Genomic DNA, 20,605 nt, shown 5'->3' with positions numbered 1-20,605 from the left:
TGATCAGAATTAATGATAGGGGGAGGGGCCACTGGAAATTATCACTTATTACTAATTGTTAATACATTTTAAAATTTTAATAAAATGTTTCCACAAAAAAATTAACAATAACAAATTTAATTAATAAGTTGAAATATTAATTAGTCCAACCAGTGCGGGACTATAAAAATTTGATTTCACAAAATTTAATAGTTGACTGTTCACTAGCAGTGACTAGAAGTGGTAGATATTCGCAGCTTTCACTCCAGAGGGACAAATGTAAATTAAGTAGACTTCAGGGATGGGCTTGAGCCGGAGAATAACCTGTGCTCTAGCACCATATCTTCGATTAATTGTTGCATTAAATCTGGCATAAAATCTTGAATTAAATCTTGCATCAAATCTTGTATTAAATCTTACATCAAATATTAGATTAAATGTTCGACCAAATCTTGCATCAAATCTTGTATTAAATCTTACATCAAATATTAGATTAAATGTTCGACCAAATCTTGCATCAAATCATGGACCCCACGCGAGCGGCTGCACGAGTGATCGCGGTAGCCCGGCGCGAGTCATGGTACGAAATTAACTACTAGTCAGAGCTAATGGCGACTAGCCAACTATAAAATAATAAAAAAGATAGGGAACACTCCCTAACTTTAGTTATAACATCCTTTAATTTAGTCGGGGTGAGATAGTTTGTGACTAATGTCGCGGGTAATCAGCTCTGGAGAGATGCGACCGCGGTGATGACAGGAGTGCGAATCTCTCGATCTAGAGGGCTGAATGTAGATAAAAGTTGGGTCAGAGGCCCAGAGGCTTAGGGAGTGGAGGAATTAGCCTCTGATTGGTCAGGAAAGAGGCATAACTGATTCGGCGTTTGTACGCAGGACACCGCGAGGGGGAACTCGCGTAAGCGTGGGCCATATGCGACCAACTGTTGCGCGTTCTGTCGGGCTAAAAATGAACTAGTATGAGGGGAGGTGACTGTCGCTAGAGTTCGGGGAACTAAAGTTAAGTAGTTGTCTTTTTCACCGCGAGGTGGCGGAAGCAGTCCTTTCGCCGGCGAGCGAGGTGTCCTCGAGGAGGCGAGGTTCGTGGCCCAGGTCGTTGCTCTGGACGGTGTTCCTGGGTGGGGTATGCTAGCTCGTGAGAAATATCTTACGATAGACGCCAATACGTGCCCGATGGCACTGGAACATTAGAATGGGGCGTGACTGGAGCTGCCAACCTTAGCTGGACTCTTGAAACTGGGCTGCTTTGGGAGGCAGCTGAGAGAAGAACTTCCTGTCACGAAGTCGTACTCAGTTTCTGGTCGTGTTCGTGGCTCGATGCGGGGAGAAAAATTATGGCTGAAACTCGCTTGGCGAAATTATAAAATAGTAAAGATTAAGGCATTGGGAAAGAGTTGCGGGACTCTAGTAGAAAAGATTTGATCAGGATGCACAATGGTCTAACAAAGTTTATGTTAGAGAATTTAGTTGAGAAATAAATTTCTGCCAAACATTTAAATTTTCGGTACACTACTGAGTTTAATGTTCATGAAAATGTACGTCCTTTTTGTTAAATGTGCTTCCTGTTTTGTCGAATTTTTATCCAATGGTGTGTCCCTTTTAAATAAATTTGCTTCCTTTTTGCCGAATTTTTTAGTTCAAATGTGCGTCCTTTTCATTAATAGTGCTTCCTTTTTGTCCAATTTTTCTCCAAATGTGTGTTCTTTTCGTGCAATACGTGTTTTGTTTGTGTTCATTGTTTGTACTGTGTGTCAATTGCGTGCGCATTGCATGTCTATTGTGTGCACTGTGCGTCCATTACGTGTACTGTATGTGTTCTGTGTGTAAATTGCATTTCCTGTGTTTCCATTGTGTATATGGTGTGTGTACTGTGTGTAATGTGTGTCCAATGTGTGTTCTGTGTGTATTGTTTGTTCATTGCGTGTCCTGTGTGTCCATTACCTATTTTGTGTGTGTAATGTGTGTTTTTTGTGTTCTGATTGTATGTACAGTATGTTCATTGCGTGTTCAGTGTGTGTACTGTGAGTGTACTGTGTATGTGTACTGTGAAACCATTGTGTTTACTGTGTGTGTTCTGTGTATTAATTTTTTGTATCGTGTGTGTATTACGATTACTGATGTGTACTAAGTGTGTACTGTTTGTCAAATTTGTGTACTGTGTGTAGTGAGTATATAATGTATGTCCAGTGTGTGTACTGTGTGTACTGTGTGTCCAGTGTGTGTTTTGTGTGTACTGTGTGACCAGTGTGTTTAGTGTTTGTTCAATACATGTCATGTGTGTGTACTGTGTTTCCAATATGTGTAATTTGTGTGTTCATTGGTTGTACTGTGTGTACCGTGTGTTCAGTGTGTTTACTGATTGCATACTGTGTCCAGTGTATGTATTGTTTGTTATTTTCTTTTGTATAATGTGTGTCGTTTCGTCAAATGTGCGTAGTCAAATCAGTAGTGTCTCTGAATATTTACTGGTTCAAATCCTCTTTTTCTTTAAAAAAAAAAAAAAAGATTTTTCAGGGATTTTTGGATTTTCAGGAAGAGAAAAAAAAATTTCCTTTCGTATAATTACTTTTAATTGATTTTATTGATACTTTTTTATGTGTGACAGTTCGAAAATTTTATCTTGACTGCTTGAGATATGTTTTATTAGCAATCGACAAAAAATGACTTAAGGTTTGGATATGTCTAGCCTTTACGTCTGACATTGTACATGACCTGCCTGGTCTCGTGGTTTAAAGACACTTTGGTCTATATGTATAAAATTGTACATGAATTTGTAGGAATGTATTTCATGCATCGCACAAAAAATATATTGCTATGTTAGGCAGTGCGTCAACATATTTGTTTCGTCGGATAGTTATCTTGTCCAGAGTTGTTTTTCGTGGAGAGAATGATTAATAAACTCCACGAAAGGAAATAGGAAACCAAATTTAAATTTTATTTTATTTTTAGTTACCCTTATCACTGGTCGGAATCAAACAAAGGATGAAATCAATCCCGACAATCATTATTTTTGTGAGTGATATTTTTGATTATTTTTGGAATCTTTCCCGAATTTCTGTTAATTATTGCAAATTTGTAAGATGGCGGGTGCCACAGTAATAATAAATGATTACTTCACTGTAGTTGGTAAAAATTAAACTAACATAGTGGTCGCACACTTTAGAAGACGAAGAAAAGATGGTGACCTCCAGCAGACGAAAACAAGATGGCGGACGTTATGTCATATTAGCTGGATTTATATATATACCTTGGCATTGTTGGTGGAAGGTCAGTCAGTTGGTGGCTTCCGTGGAGGAAACATCTGTCGGGTTTATTTATTTTGCCCTCGTGAGGTTTTAACCAAGGAATCCATGACGTAAGTGCGTTTATTAAATAATGTGTTATTAAAATTTGATAAATTAATTTTTTTATAAATTTTAACATTTTTTCCAATTTTTCTGATAATAATTACTGATTTTACAGATGGTGGCCTAACGAAAATTGCAGTGTTTTAGAATCCAATATGACGGTTTTAAATAAATGTGCAACGATGACGTCTGACATATCTAAGATGATGGGCATAACGAAACATGTGACATTTCTAGAATCCAAAATAGAGACCGTAACGAAAACTGCAACGGTGATGTCTTAATTCAAGTAGGCGGAAGTTTTATTAAAACGTTATCCTTAATTATTTTCATGATTTTTTTGGAATTTTTCGCGAATTTATATGTTAATTATTTATAATTATCAATATGGTGCTCGTAATGATAATTGCAGCAGTTACGTCAAAATTAAAAATGGCGGATGTGACGTTGAAATTTTATTATTTTTTTTTAATTTTCATTAATAATTTTTATTTATATTATTTATAAATTATGTGTTTTACTCTTTCCGGAAGTCGAACCAAGTATAGCAATTGGTTAAGTAATAAATATTAGAAGCAAAAAATTTTGATTTATTTTTAATTTTGTTATTTTTTCGGATTTTTTTTTGTGTTCATAAATTAAATATTTTTAATTTTATGGTCTAGTTCAAGCTCAAGGTCATGACCTTGCTGCTTAGGGGCGGCTTCCTCTTAGGACTCCTAAGCCATTTTAAGGAATTTTGGTTCATTCTAAGGCCAAAGTCTTTTGAGATTTTTCGGATTCTATTTTTTTTTTTTTTTTTTTCATTTTGAGGATAAATTGGAAATTTTTCCTCACAACGGGAATTTTTTCCTCGTAATAGTGAAATTTCTAGGAATTTTGAATCATTTTGTATCATTTTTTAGGAATTTTGAGTCCAAGATGGCCGTTGTGACGTCAAAATCCAAGATGGCGTGTACAATCTACAATATACAGCCAGAAGCCAGTCCTCGAAGTAAATTTTATATACTACCATGATAGTTGATATTTATTTGCAAGCCTGTGAGCAGAGAAAAACAAATTCTGACAAATTTTAAGGAGGACCAAGTAGCAGATGATAGCGAAATAAAATAATTTTTTTCTTGTTAGTGCTTTTATTATGATCGTACTCTGTACAATGCCTATATACGCCATGACATGCGATTGCCTGCACCTTGTATACAACTTATGCATTTTACCATGATTTAGAAATATAAATATTTTAAAAGAAAATTAATAAATATAATTTTTTTCAATACCATTACATTTATCATTAAATATTCCATGCAAGGTTACTTAACTCATATAAATACATATTAACAAGCTATATATGACTAAATTACAACGATAAAAATTTATTATCAAAGTAATGAAATACAAATCAAAACTTATTAAAACATTTACTAAACAGAATTGATAACAGATTTTTTTCCAACACATATTTCATATTGTTCTTATACATCGTTGTGGGTGGCCTGTTTAAAGATAAGTAAATATTGTCCAATGTATAAAAATTACCACTAAAAATTTGTTAAAGTTCCACCTAAAATGCGGCTTTAAATCATCATCTCTGTTCGCGGCAGCAAAATGTCACTTAGCAGTTGTTACGTGCAGATCAATGTATGAGGAGACTCAAAAAAGTCCAGCTTGTTTATTCTGATTTGAATTCCTCTGACAGCAGGCAAGAACCATTTAGATCGGTGGCTGACATAGTCTTCCTTTTCTTTATGTTTTTTTATATACTTTCAGTTACAGCTACTTCGATGTCGCTCATTTCATAGATGGGTCTATTAGAAATCATGAATTCTCGACTATACACACCTTTATCTAACGGGGCTGACTGGGAGTAATTATATTTGAGCCATATATAAAATTAATCTGCGCCATTTTCTTGCACTTCATGCGTGATATGGTTTACCAAGTGGGTTTTTATTTGGTTCATGTATGTACAAATATCTTTGGTCGCTTCAGTTTGGTATTCCACCACACATATTTTAATGTTTCTGCAGAAAACACTCTCCACCTCAACGAACCCGGTACCTCCCGTCCTTAAGACGTGTTGCACAAGGACAGACACACTCTCCACGTATTGTGGACGAGTGTTCTGAGTACCAAGGTAATGTAATTTGGTTTATTTGACAACTAATTAACATTGAAGACCAGTGTTCTTTGTTAATTATAAATTAAAATGACAAAATAATGTAAATATTGTTTTAATATCGTCACAAAGAACTTGGAACAAGAAACTAAAAACAACAGTCAGTTTCATCAAAGTCAAATTTAGCAACTATTCAACTATGATAGATTGTATACTCATTAAAAATTAGGAGCACTCTGAGAAAACAAATGTTTATTTAAACAGAAGTTCAAACACTTGTTCTGTAAATGAGCATTTGGATGTATAACTAATTATGCATACCTATCGATATACAACATAATTATAAATAGTATGAATAAATTATATGCATATTCGTGCATCATTTAGCATACTAGCTGCTAACATATATATTTCAATATTTTATATGTATCATTCACTGAATTAGTTTTTAATTTCTGTTTAAATTGAGGTTGGTTTCCTTAATGTGCTCCTAGTATTTTGTGAGCCAACAGTTCTTCATAGTTTGATATTTTCTACGTGTGACTTGGATTGAACTTACTGTTGTTTTCAGATTCTTGATTCAAGATTTCTTTTTGAAGATGATATAAAAAATTTACGTAAAATGATCATTTCATTATATAATTAATAAACAACACTTGCATTTCCTGTTAATTAGGTGATAAACAAACCACGCTCTTATTCCATAAGTCCATGAAATTATTCCCTAATTTTTGAATGAAGTCAATGTCCCTTTGCTTGACGTATAGTGAAGCCCTCATTCTCTTGCGAGCGTGAGAAAGCATCCCACATCCCACATAAAAAAAAATCGACTGCTTTTAGAACATAAAATGTGACAAAATGTGATGGTGAGAAGTGGAACTACTTGGATAATGTGTTTTTTTCAATGCAACTTTATCTCTCGCTGAATAAATTTCCATGCTCGCATACAAATTAAAATTAAGTTAAAAATACTTAAGTCTTTATTCAATCATTTTGTAATGTGCATAATAAAGTGAAGGTACCATAATGAAATATCCATTTGGAACTGGCCAACATTTTACCTACTGCGACAAGTATTTTGATAAAAGGTACAAATCTCTTAGACATTAAAATAGTGGTTATGTTAAAAGCCCATTATGCGAAATTCTAAGTTGGTACATGTGTCGCAGGTCGCTTACCTGAAGAGAGAGTTAAAAAGACACGGCAAGACTTGTAAAGCTAACCTCACTCTTGAGAAAGAGGATAGAGATGAAGTCATTAAATTAGAGTGGTCCATACAATGAAAATGATATTCTTAGTCGCAAATGTGATTATGTCTATATCTCTCCTGATCTCAACGAAGGATCTAACTTAAAGGGTGTTGAAGATTTAAGGAAGTCAAAGAATATGATAGTAGCATCTCTAGAAAAAAGCAGTGAGAATAAACCTAAGCCGATTTTTAGTAGACTTCTGTGAACTTTAATAATATTGTTTGTACTAAGCAAGGATGCTTGATGACAATGACGGCGCTCCAACACCAAAGAAGTCGAAATGCTGCGATAATCTACATGAAGATGTCAGTTTGTATGTTGGAGATAAATATGTTGAAAGCATCGATGATTATTATGATAACGATATGATAATGCTCAAGCTTACAACTATTTCAGAATATTTATATAAAACATTTGAATAAGATGTTGGCATTAAACGACATTGAAGTGTTGTCTAAAGATTATTAATAATTTTTGATGTTATTATATAATTTTAAATTGATATAAAATGTGTTTCTTTAATCACTCCTAAATGAAATCTATTTTTATATATACTGCATGTGTTTGCTGAATGTTTTGAGTGTGAATGTTTGTGTGTAGATCTATGTGTCATTGTGTAGCAAATAGTGCGTTGGATTGTGTGTTGATGATGGAGAATGTACATCGAATCGTGTTTCAATAATGTTAATGACCTGGAATCGATCCGAGGACTGTGACAAGTATGACGTATGTAAATTCAGTTTTCATTTTAGAATTTCAGTAAATTGTTCCGAATCTTTTATAATGTTTTTGGTAATTTCTATTAATATTTTATTAGTATTGTTCCTGCCGGGATCGGACTTAAGGAACTCTAACCGGATGATGTACGAAAGAAGGTTTTTTTTTAAATTAACTTTTAAAATAATTGTTGTATCACTGTTTTGAATTTTGACTTTAAAATTAAATCTAGGTGTCATATTACACAGGATGTGTCATATTTTAGTCGTCATGTGGATCAAAAGTTACCGATCCAAGTTTAGCTTCTTAAATGAAAAATGTTTAAGGAGTCTTAAGCCACTCTTAAGGCTTTTTCGAAGTTATTGTGGAAATAAACGATAAATTTTCCTTTAAAGTAATTTTTGTTTAAAGAGGAAATTATTAAGTAATTTTTAGGATATCCAAGTCGTTTTTAAGGAATTTTTAGGAAATTTTCGCTAAAAAAATTGAAGAATGGGGCCAGTCATTTATTTGCTCCATGCTCCACGTTTGCGCCAGACTCGCGATTTACACATTACTCCAATGATGAAAAAAAAATTTAATTTTTTTTTTTGCTAGGTGAACATCTTTTTTTTATTTCATACTTGTATTTGTACTCCAAACATCGTATTTTGAAGATACTTCTGGGCCATATAATGCAAATTCAGTATGAAGTTAAAATTGTTTTCTTTGTGCTGGGAGATTGAGAGTTAATACTACATTCAAGTTGGAGATACATTGTCCAATACTAAATTAGATTCGGTTAAAAACTACAGTGATGAACGTTCACAGTCATTGGGTGCAGCATGGTATTGCTTGACAAGTTCCAGACATAACGTTTTTGAAGAAAACATAATTATAGTGACCACTGGATTTTCTGAAATTTCAAAACCATTAAACCGACTGTGTATTTCAATGGCTGATTACTTTTTTGGCAAAAGTTATATGCAAAGTAATGGCCACTTGAAACACGAAACTGAAACTCCCATCTTGCTTACAATATGTAACACCATAACTTGCCTGCGAGAACCGCTCCGCGCTCGGAACAGCATGTATATTCGAGCATGGTATATACACGGAGCGGGTCTCGCATGCGAGATGTAGTGTAACTTCTTGTAAGAAAAATGCGAGTTTAAGTCTTATGTTCTAAAATTTCGCATCTGCATGCTAATTAATAAACAAATAACAAAAAAAAATCTTACAAAGTTTAAAAAAATCACGAAACACACTAAAATTAAAATTAACGCTCAAAAAATTTAAAAACGTTTATTGGTTCTTAATAGTGTATAAGGACTTCATTTAGATCAAACAAATTATTTTGCAAAAATATGGGGGTTTTAACTTTTTACAAACCGAAACACTGTGGCTTTATTACGAACGAAAAAAAAATTACGATTTGCAAATGAATTTTAACATATTAAATCTTTATAAAAGTAAAAAATTTGCATATCTTTACCCATTTCACAATTTTTTATGAATGTACCAATTATTAAACATGTAAAGGTAGTTACAATTCGTGTTCCATCCCCGCCATACATAACCATCCAACCAATTGGGGTGTGATATATATGTTAATTTAGTCAAGGATAATATCTTAAATTCAGAAATTTCAAATATATTTTGGCATTGTAAATTTTTGAGAGAAAAGTTGCTCTAATATAGAAGTCAATGTTTTATTGTTAGTACAATTTTTTTCCCATTACAAGTTACAAGTTTAACACATTTAACAACATTTTGTATATGGCATAGAATATGTTTTAATCAAACTTCGGCACATTTGCATTTTTCATAACTGACGAAATAGTCTATTTTTTCAAGCCTTTCAACATTCAACATTTGTTTGTTTAATCTGTCAGCATACTATGTAGCGAGGTATCCCCATTTGTTGAGAGAATCGTAACAGTTCAAACAGAGTTCTTGCCTTCAACGCCGTCCTGTAAATGAAATCTCGTATGAGTTATTTTTCATCCACTTTCATAGCCAGCAACATGTTTTCTGAATGACGGTAGACCGCGTTTACATCAGTCAAAGATCAATGAACGTTTAGTGTAATCTGGAAAATCTCACGTTGAGTGCACAACCATAATGATATGTTTAAGACAAAATTTCACAAACTGTTATCTCTTTATGTTGAATCAAACCGTATAATTAGGGTGTACACAGGACTACTGTGACAACTATGGTGCGGGGGGTGCGGGGGGAGTAAAGGTAATGGTAAACAGAGCCCACCTAAGGTGGCGAGGGGGGTAGGGGTCAGTGTGGTTGACATGGCATATGGGTAGTCAAAATAGACGCCAGGAGGAGACAAACCATTAAGATGTTGTCTGCTGAAGGCCGCCATATTGTTGACGTTGGTCAGATGCAGGAATAGTTTACAAAAAGCCAGGCGGCGGCTGGGATTTGATCAGGGGGATGCGAGTATGTCGAGGTTGGAAAACAGAGACTTTAACCACTAGACTACGAAGTCAGTTGAGGGGTAAATAAATAAATAGGAATATAAGTTACAGTACCAGCTATGTTAAAGCCACCTGAGTATATGTTTAAATTTAAAAAAATAAATAAATAAACACCACCATCTTTAGATCCACCACTTGTGTATAGGTAGCGCCACAAAATTCGGTCAGAGAACTTACTATGTTTAAATAAACACCGCACATCTTTAATACCACCACTTGTGTGGTGGCGAGTAATAATAGACTCGCTTACAGTTATTTTTTTTATATTTAAAATGCTCATGGATGTATGTTTGACCCGGAGTCGTCGAAAGCATTTAAGCCTTGCACTGAGTTTTGTGGATTCTAGCTAGCTTTCTTCCCTTCTAGACCGACTCGCGCGGGAAGTATACTTTTCACTTAACCCCGATCAATCCCCGAAACTTATCCCTAGTTCGCCGCTGACTCGTACAACTTCGTGGTCGGAATAAAGAAAAAAGAAACAAAAACACAAATTTTTGAGATTTCATAAATTTAGAGTATTTTGAATGTAGCTGACCTAACCTAACCAAATTTTAATTTTGGTAACGATCACCTATACGCGCGGAAACCCCCATCTTGAGGAAAACAAATATATAAACAGCATTTTTCTGTGAATATTTTAATACTTAATGATTATTTTATGTAACTAACCTAACTTAAGCATCATTTTATTTTAGTTATTACCTAGACAAGCAAAAACTTACCATCCAGGAGGTTGGGAACTAAAGAATGATTTTTGTGAAATGTTTATTTTGGCGTATACCGTTTATATGAAAGCTTTAAAGTACATATCTTAAAAATAAAAATTAAAACTATTTCGGTGATTTTTACAGTTTTAAATCACAAACGCAATCAACTGCCTACTTTATATTAGGATTTGTTACACAGAACAGTTGTTCCCAGAAAAAGAATGTTTCTCAAAAGTTTCGTTCATATTTTCAAAATCAAACATATTCTTCAGCTGTGCATGAAAAATACATTCGATTCCTTTCTTTATTTTTAATACTTTATTTTAAAATATACAAACTGGAGACGCCAGGGGCGTAGCCGGGGGGGGGGAGGGTTAGGGGTTCAACCCCCCCCCCCCTTAGCACCAAATCTTTAATTAATTTCTTATTCATCACTCAAACAAATTTCATATTAAAATTAATAAAAATTTTACCATTACAATATTTAAATTTAAGTACCTAAAACTGCTAAAATAGCACCATTTTACACCTTAAAATCCAAATTTTCCCGGGTGAGGACCCCCGACCCCCCGCTTTAATACAGGGGGGGGGGGGCGCTTCTTAACACCCCCCATACACAAATCCTGTCTACGCCACTGATTGCACTACATTTAAAATAGAACTTTCAAGATCGATTGAAAGCTGTTTGAAAATTCTGGTCTTTAGTTACATAATTATATAGTTATTTTGATTTTTAATAACTATAAAATATTATATTGCCCTTGAGGCTGATATGAGTAAGCATATTCAGACAGCAGAATTTTTTAAATAACATAATTTTAGTCGTTGTGATTTTGAATATAAATATATAGGTAGCTGAAATGCTGTATATTTTTATTGATATAGCTTTATACATAAAAATCCCGTGTCACGATGTTCGTCCACGCTAATCTCCGAAACTACTTAACCGATTTTAATGAAATTTTGCACATATACGTAACTTAGTCCAACTTGAGGGGTAGAATATTTTTTATCTCAATTAATGAACAAAATATTTGTTTTTACAAATGAAAAGTTTTTTTATAGGACAAAGGCTCATAGACATACAAACAGCAATTGTGTGTTATTTCTCTATGTCCACCACACTCTCATATAGTGCTAAACATTTCGTTTTAAGGGCAAGCTTCAATGTCGCGGTTGTGAATCATGGTCACCAGGTAGTGCTGGGGTGGAGATGAGAGCGAGAGATCGCAGACAGAGATATGACCGTGGCAGCGAGTGGCTGAAGGGTGGAAGGGGTGCACCGGCGGGATCACGTGTTCATCCGGTGTTGCCAGTTCTGTGTCCCACCGAGGAGAACAGCCGCGTGCCTAGCTAGGGGTGAACCGTTTGGCGAGGCACACCCACTCAGCAGTGTTTCAGCACTAGAAGCCCGGGACAGCAGTAACCTTCATTGGGCATCGTATAGCCAGGGGGGTTTTAGGGGTTCAACACCCCCCCCCCCCCTTAGCATCAAATCATTAATTAATATCTTATTAATCACGCAAACAAATTTCATATTAAAAATTAATAAAATTTTTACCATTACAATATTTAAATTTAAGTACCGAAAACTGCTAAAATAGCACTATTTTACACCTTAAAATCCAAAATTTCCCGGGGGAGGACCCCCCCCCCCCCCCCAACCCGCTTTAATACGTAGGGGGCATGCTTCTTAACACCCCCATACACAAATCCTGGCTACGCCACTTCTTGTGTATAGGGAGTGCCACAAAATGCTGCCAGAGTACTAGCCATGTTTATACTAATATTATAAATCTTATATTATAAATATATATAAATATAAATATTATAAAGCTGAAGAGTTTGTTTGTTTGATTGAACGCGCTAATCTCAGGAACCACTGGTCCGATTTGAAAATTATTTCATTGTTGGATAGTACATTTATCGAGGAAGGCTATAGGCTCTATTATATTATCAATAACATTAGGGATCCTTACTAAAAGTCCAATTTAGAATCAAATGCGTTGGGAGGGTTAGATACAACATGTAGTACACGTACGAAGTGTGTGTTGACAATGCCGCAGGCGCTATTGCCTATTAACATTGTTGCCACGCACTAGATGCCTTATCATTCTTAATTTTCCCATACAAGTAAAAAACACCCGTGTGATATTAACAACGAAGCAATCAGTACCCTCATAAGAGTTCAATTAGTATTTAAATACTTTTTATCACTTTAAATCGCAAACCTAAACTATTGTTTTTTTTTTCTTCTCTCTGTATTTAATTTGTTTTTATTGCATTTTTTTCAAGTATATATATTTTACAGACTTGAAACTTCACAGTAATGTTTCTTCAATGAGGATGTCTCTGAATGGTCACCGCATGCGCCTTCTTTCACGGCTGTTGCGGCCCTACCGGAGAGGGTGGTGGTGGTGATGGGGCCCTCCGGGACGTGTCCCTGCGGATGGCCATTCACCCTCGATGAGCTATGGGGCTACCGCCTGCTTCCCCTTCCATGTTGTTCTTAGAGAAAACAACAATTGTATAAACATTCCATTCCTTTATACCCCCCACTGTGTCGTCTAAGTTATTTCATTATCCACTCTGCTTGTACGTTACTTGTGGCTGGTAATTTAATAGGCACAGTGGCTTGGGTTAGCTCTGACACAACAGTGTGGTGGCCTGGTGACAAAAACACAGTTTCTCTTTCGCCGATGAGTGTTGTAAACATGCTATCTGTTTTACCTTCGCCGACGCGCGACATGCCTACAGTCTACCGAGTGCCTACCGAGGTGTTACTGTAGTTGTCCAATGTTTTATTTTATGTTTGCTTACTTACTACATGCCGCTGGGTGCCTTTACTGTGCTCACGCTATTTGGATGGCTGATACTGTTGGGTTACAGTTGAATATTAACTTTTAACTATACTTATTTCATTATTTTGTCTTCATTTTTAACTATGCTTATATGCATACATGGTCTTTTTTATTACTAAATTTTATAGTAACATACATAAGCTTTTTGTGTACAACACTATATGTCTTTATTATATGTTTTATTTTATAACTTAACTTTAATGACTATCTGCCACTATGGCATAACTATGCTTTTTAAGAGATATCGTTTTTTATTTCAGAACTAGTTCTATAAGATGATGGTATTTGGATTTGGTCTACTTATTACAGTCATATTTTTACCATATTCTACATTTTATTTTACATATGCTATTTCTTATTACTGAACGCTAAAGTGAGCTAAACACATCTTATACCATATGCTACAATACAGGTTGACGGCAGAAATGCTGTTTAATATTTCGTCGTTTTATTTCTCTCTGAACTAGTAATATAAAATTACTGATGCACACTTTGCATGGAGTCCCAGCAGAAGGTACACCTGGATGGCAAGACTGTGGCACCCTCTGTGTGCACGTGGTGGGTTATGGTGCTCCCTGGGAGCAGAATGGTGGCGAGGGTATGTGGTGCTCTCTGGAAGCAGAATGGTGGCGAGGGTATGTGGTGCTCTCTGGAAGCAGAATGGTGGCGAGGGTATGTGGTGCTCTCTGGAAGCAGAATGGTGGCGAGGGTATGTGGTGCTCTCTGGAAGCAGAATGGTGGCGAGGGTATGTGGTGCTCCCTGGAAGCAGTATGGTGGCGAGGGTATGTTGTGCTCTCTGGAAGCAGAATGGTGGCGAGGGTATGTGGTGCTCTCTGGAAGCAGAATGGTGGCGAGGGTATGTGGTGCTCCCTGGAAGCAGAATGGTGGCGAGGGTATGTGGTGCTCTCTGGAAGCAGAATGGTGGCGAGGGTATGTGGTGCTCTCTGGAAGCAGAATGGTGGCGAGGGTATGTGGTGCTCTCTGGAAGCAGAATGGTGGCGAGGGTATGTGGTGCTCCCTGGAAGCAGTATGGTGGCGAGGGTATGTGGTGCTCTCTGGAAGCAGAATGGTGGCGAGGGTATGTGGTGCTCTCTGGAAGCAGAATGGTGGCGAGGGTATGTGGTGCTCCCTGGAAGCAGTATGGTGGCGAGGGTATGTGGTGCTCCCTGGAAGCAGTATGGTGGCGAGGGTATGTGGTGCTCCCTGGAAGCAGTATGGTGGCGAGGGTATGTGGTGCTCCCTGAAAGCAGTATGGTGGCGAGGGTATGTGGTGCTCCCTGGAAGCAGAATGGTGGCGAGGGTATGTGGTGCTCCCTGGAAGCAGAATGGTGGCGAGGGTATGTGGTGCTCCCTGGAAGCAGAATGGTGGCGAGGGTATGTGGTGCTCTCTGGAAGCAGAATGGTGGCGAGGGTATGTGGTGCTCTCTGGAAGCAGAATGGTGGCGAGGGTATGTGGTGCTCCCTGGAAGCAGTATGGTGGCGAGGGTATGTGGTGCTCCCTGGAAGCAGAATGGTGGCGAGGGTATGTGGTGCTCTCTGGAAGCAGAATGGTGGCGAGGGTATGTGGTGCTCCCTGGAAGCAGTATGGTGGCGAGGGTATGTGGTGCTCCCTGGAAGCAGTATGATGGCGAGGGTATGTGGTGCTCCCTGGAAGCAGTATGGTGGCGAGGGTATGTGGTGCTCCCTGGAAGCAGAATGGTGGCGAGAGTATGTGGTGCTCTCTGGAAGCAGAATGGTGGCGAGGGTATGTGGTGCTCTCTGGAAGCAGAATGGTGGCGAGGGTATGTGGTGCTCTCTGGAAGCAGAATGGTGGCGAGGGTATGTGGTGCTCTCTGGAAGCAGAATGGTGGCGAGGGTATGTGGTGCTCCCTGGAAGCAGTATGGTGGCGAGGGTATGTGGTGCTCTCTGGAAGCAGAATGGTGGCGAGGGTATGTGGTGCTCTCTGGAAGCAGAATGGTGGCGAGGGTATGTGGTGCTCCCTGGAAGCATAATGGTGGCGAGGGTATGTGGTGCTCCCTGGAAGCAGTATGGTGGCGAGGGTATGTGGTGCTCCCTGGAAGCAGAATGGTGGCGAGGGTATGTGGTGCTCTCTGGAAGCAGAATGGTGGCGAGGGTATGTGGTGCTCCCTGGAAGCAGTATGGTGGCGAGGGTATGTGGTGCTCCCTGGAAGCAGTATGATGGCGAGGGTATGTGGTGCTCCCTGGAAGCAGTATGGTGGCGAGGGTATGTGGTGCTCCCTGGAAGCAGAATGGTGTCGAGGGTATGTGGTGCTCTCTGGAAGCAGAATGGTGGCGAGGGTATGTGGTGCTCCCTGGAAGCAGTATGGTGGCGAGGGTATGTGGTGCTCCCTGGAAGCAGTATGGTGGCGAGGGTATGTGGTGCTCCCTGGAAGCAGTATGGTGGCGAGGGTATGTATTGCTCCCTGGAAGCAGTATGGTGGCGAGGGTATGTGGTGCTCCCTGGAAGCAGAATGGTGGCGAGGGTATGTGGTGCTCCCTGGAAGCAGAATGGTGGCGAGGGTATGTGGTGCTCTCTGGAAGCAGAATGGTGGCGAGGGTATGTGGTGCTCTCTGGAAGCAGAATGGTGGCGAGGGTATGTGGTGCTCTCTGGAAGCAGAATGGTGGCGAGGGTATGTGGTGCTCTCTGGAAGCAGAATGGTGGCGAGGGTATGTGGTGCTCCCTGGAAGCAGTATGGTGGCGAGGGTATGTGGTGCTCTCTGGAAGCAGAATGGTGGTGAGGGTATGTGGTGCTCTCTGGAAGCAGAATGGTGGCGAGGGTATGTGGTGCTCCCTGGAAGCAGTATGGTGGCGAGGGTATGTGGTGCTCCCTGGAAGCAGTATGGTGGCGAGGGTATGTGGTGCTCTCTGGAAGCAGTATGGTGGCGAGGGTATGTGGTGCTCTCTGGAAGCAGAATGGTGGCGAGGGTATGTGGTGCTCCCTGGAAGCAGTATGGTGGCGAGGGTATGTGGTGCTCCCTGGAAGCAGTATGGTGGCGAGGGTATGTGGTGCTCCCTGGAAGCACAATGGTGGCGAGGGTATGTGGTGCTCCCTGGAAGCAGAATGGTGGCGAGGGTATGTGGTGCTCTCTGGAAGCAGAATGGTGGCGAGGGTATGTGGTGCTCTCTGGAAGCAGAATGGTGGCGAGGGTATGTGGTGCTCTCTGGAAGCAGAATGGTGGCGAGGGTATGTGGTGCTCCCTGGAAGCAGTATGGTGGCGAGGGTATGTGGTGCTCTCTGGAAGCAGAATGGTGGCGAGGGTATGTGGTGCTCTCTGGAAGCAGAATGTTGGCGAGGGTATGTGGTGCTCCCTGGAAGCAGTATGGTGGCGAGGGTATGTGGTGCTCTCTGGAAGCAGAATGGTGGCGAGGGTATGTGGTGCTCTCTGGAAGCAGAATGGTGGCGAGGGTATGTGGTGCTCTCTGGAAGCAGAATGGTGGCGAGGGTATGTGGTGCTCTCTGGAAGCAGAATGGTGGCGAGGGTATGTGGTGCTCCCTCGGAGGCGACTGTGGCTCTTTCTGTACACAGGAGATGGAAATAAAGGTGACGGCACTCCCTGGGAGTTGAATTTGAAATTTAAACATAGCTAGTACTCTGGCGGCATTTTGTGGCACTCCCTATAAACAAGTGGTGGTATTAAAGATGGTGGTATTTATTCAAACATAGTTAGTTCTCTGACCGCATTTTGTGGCACTCCCTATACAAAAGTGGTGTATTTTAAATTTTAACATAGCTGTACTATACTCAGGTGGCTTTAGCATAGCTAGTGCTGTAACTTATATTCCTTATTTCTTTCTTTACTCCTCAACTGACTTCATGTCTAGTGGTTAAAGTCTCTGCTTTCCAACCTCGACATACTCGCATCCCCCTGATCAAATCCCAGCCGCCGCCTGGCTTTTTGTACACTATTCCTGCCTCTGGTCGACGTCAACAAGATGGCGGCCTTCAGCAGACGACATCTTAATGGCGGTCTCATCCTGGCGTATATTTTGAATACCCACATGGCCTGTCATCAACACTGACTCGCCTCCTCAGGGGGGCCCCGGTTTACCATTCCCCTCTCTCCCCCCGCACCCCCCCCCCCCCCCATCGTAGTTGTCACAGTAGTCCTGTGTACACCTTACTCGGATCATTTGTCTTAACTATGTAGTTCACAAGCATCTTGAGTTCGTTTGTAAAGCAGTCTTGGGAAATAAAAACATTAAGATCTGGTTTGTACATGACTGATCGGTCCTGGGTCTCTTACAGCTAGATATGGAGCACATTGTCCTGTGTGGACTGCTCCGACAATACCGAGATATTGATTTTAGTTTTTACTACAATCAGTACATTTACATTGATTTCATCTAATTAAATTGCTCCAAAAATTCATAATTGCTTCAAATTCATATTTCTTGCAATCTGGCATTTGTTGGCCGATTTTCCCATAGAACTATGCTTGTCCTATATACTGTGGATAGCATCTTTCCCCACCCTGTTTTTGTTAATGTTCTATCACAACCAATCATTTGAAGTTAATTATTGTCATGATCCGTATTTTCCAGGTACTTAACAATTCACTTGGCTATTTTCTCAGCCCTTTTTGTTAAAACTGTGTCTGTTTTTGATTTTCTTTTAAATTTCATGCTTTTCGCAAACTGTTAAAATATGAATGGAACTTATCCCAGAGCCTATAGAAAATGTTTTAGGGACAATTAAACAAGACGGCTACATAATAACAACTTTGCTATCAAAATTCACAATGCTCACATATATTTTTAATTCTGAATTAAAGATATTATCCATGTCTAAATCAATCTAATTGTTGGATGGGTAGGTATGGCTTAGGTTAAAAACGCATTGCAGCCACCTTCACGTGTTTGGTTCTTGGTCATTTCATAAAAATTTGTAAAATGGCTAAAGAGCTGCAAATGATGTAAGTACTGTATACTAGTATATTCTGCGCCAGGCTTTTCGCAAAAGGAGCCGAGAGGAGCCGACTGTCATCTTGGATTTTGACATTACGGTGGCCATCATAGATGACCTTTACCTTGCAATTTGACCTTGACCTTTGTAATTTTACCTTGACCTTCAAAATTTGCAAATATTTACTTCAGATTCGCCCAAAGCCACCAATTTTCCAGTTTTTTAGAAAAAAATTCCGCCAAAAATCTCAAATATTTTTTAAAAATATAATACTTCTCTATTTCGAGGGGAAAATTTCCGTTTAAGGGAAACTTTCCCGTTTTATAACTCGAAAATTTAAAAGTTATGAATACTAAAAATCTCAAAAGACACAAAGACAAAAGAACACAAATTGCTAAAAATGGCTTAAGACTCCTAAAAGCAAGCCGCCATAAGCTGTTAATACAAGGCACTTGACCGTGACCTTGACCATAAAATACAAGAAATAGCATGTCCACTATATAAAAAGAACATGCCTAAGAAATTTGGTTTATCAATAATGTAATCCCAGGATTACAAATTATTTGTAATTGGTGATTATTATTTTTTTAAAATCGTATCACAGGATGGTAACACTATTACAAATGTTTATTTGTCACCACACACAGTCGGTATCTGGACAACTTCGGCTCGTGAACGCATGTGTATTATAAACGTCATCATGTTAAACTTCGCTCCTTTGATGAGCACGCAGATTTCTATTTCTATAGCATGCAAAAATTTTATCCTCAGTGTTCCTAAAGAAGTATAACTTAAGAAAATGGTACATTAACAAGTTTGATATTTATTTTTAAATGACTCTCCCATTCCCATTAAATTGTGAAAGTTTATGGGCCCAGTAAAATTGTGTTGATCAGTTGATTATGTTAAATAAGCTTCTACAAATATTTGAAAATGTATTGTAAACTGGTGTTTATTTTTTAGGTAATATGTATTTAAATTGCTGTGAATTTAGGTGAATAGTTTTCTGCTATGAGTAAGCTAAATTAAAAAAAAAATGTTTGTAACAAGTAGTACACAGAAATACCATTTACGATTTTTATTTTTTTTTAATGAATGAGAACAAACTCTTTAAAATGACCAAATATTCTAGTATTGAGGCCCGTATTGGACTTATGTCATGTTAATAAGTGAATTTTCTTTACAGCTGGTTGGATAAGTAAAAATGGTGACATAATCAAAGCATAATGAAAATAGTGCAAATAGTCTTTCCATTTTAGCATACCTATTTGCATACAGTAATTGAAATTTGGGATATTGTATAACTTGTGAACTTACATACTTGCTCACTCTCACACTTGTTCACTCACATATTTGCTTCCTATCATACCTGCGTACTAGCATACATTTTCACATGCATACTGAAACACATTCTTATACATTAGAATACCGTTATCTTACAAATTTACACTTCTAATGTATGTAGCAGTAACACAAACAGTGTTTTAATAAACGAGTCAATAGCTCTATGTATTAAAATGTTTATTATAATTCTAGTTAAAATGTAATAAAATGTAAAAGGATGTCGAGCATCCAGAGAAGGAGACGTTAAGGGTTTAAAATTGCATTTAATGTGTACATGTTTACAATGATACACTGTACTGTAATTATGGTACTCGTGTAGTGAAATTATGGTGCACAAAAATGACCGAGGAAAAATTTACTGTATACTGTACATATTAAATTGAATATTATGTTACACAGAAAGAGGCGAGATGAAAAATTATGGTACATTGAAGGTGGATGAACGGATTAATTACGGAACATATATGTTCACAATAAAAAAGTATAAATTATGGTATGTTAATGTTGCACACACCTTAAAGACATGAAAAACATTAGTTCTCCCCCACCCCTCCCCTGTTGATCTCTGGGATATTTAGTGTCTGCGAATGTCAACTAAGTGGGACAAGTGATTAATGCATAATGTGTTGCATGGTTTGCCTCTCGATGTCTGAAAGACTCGTCATGGTGGCAGATACCATAAAATAATTAAAATGTGAAATACAAAAAAAAAATATGAAAAATTATTAATGTAATATGTGTTTCCTGCCTATCTCACAACGCCTGGTAGTCTCCCTGTGGTGGATGATATCTGGAAGTGGTAAATACTAAATAATGTAACTAAAAAAAGGGAAATGATTAATGTTCCATGTGTTGTCTGCTTGCCTCTCTATGTCAGCTAGTGCC

The 20,605-nt window shown here is 38.3% G+C and overlaps 1 protein-coding gene across 1 annotated transcript in view; it reads left to right on the top strand.

The window, feature by feature from the left end:
* LOC134531584 (uncharacterized) overlaps positions 1-20,605 on the top strand; it is a 916,155-nt gene that overhangs the window by 670,587 nt on the left and 224,963 nt on the right. The window lies entirely within an intron of this gene.

Source organism: Bacillus rossius, chromosome 5, assembly GCF_032445375.1.
Source record: "Bacillus rossius redtenbacheri isolate Brsri chromosome 5, Brsri_v3, whole genome shotgun sequence".
NCBI classification, from domain to species: Eukaryota; Metazoa; Arthropoda; class Insecta; order Phasmatodea; family Bacillidae; genus Bacillus; species Bacillus rossius.
This window is presented reverse-complemented; position numbering and strand designations above follow the sequence as displayed.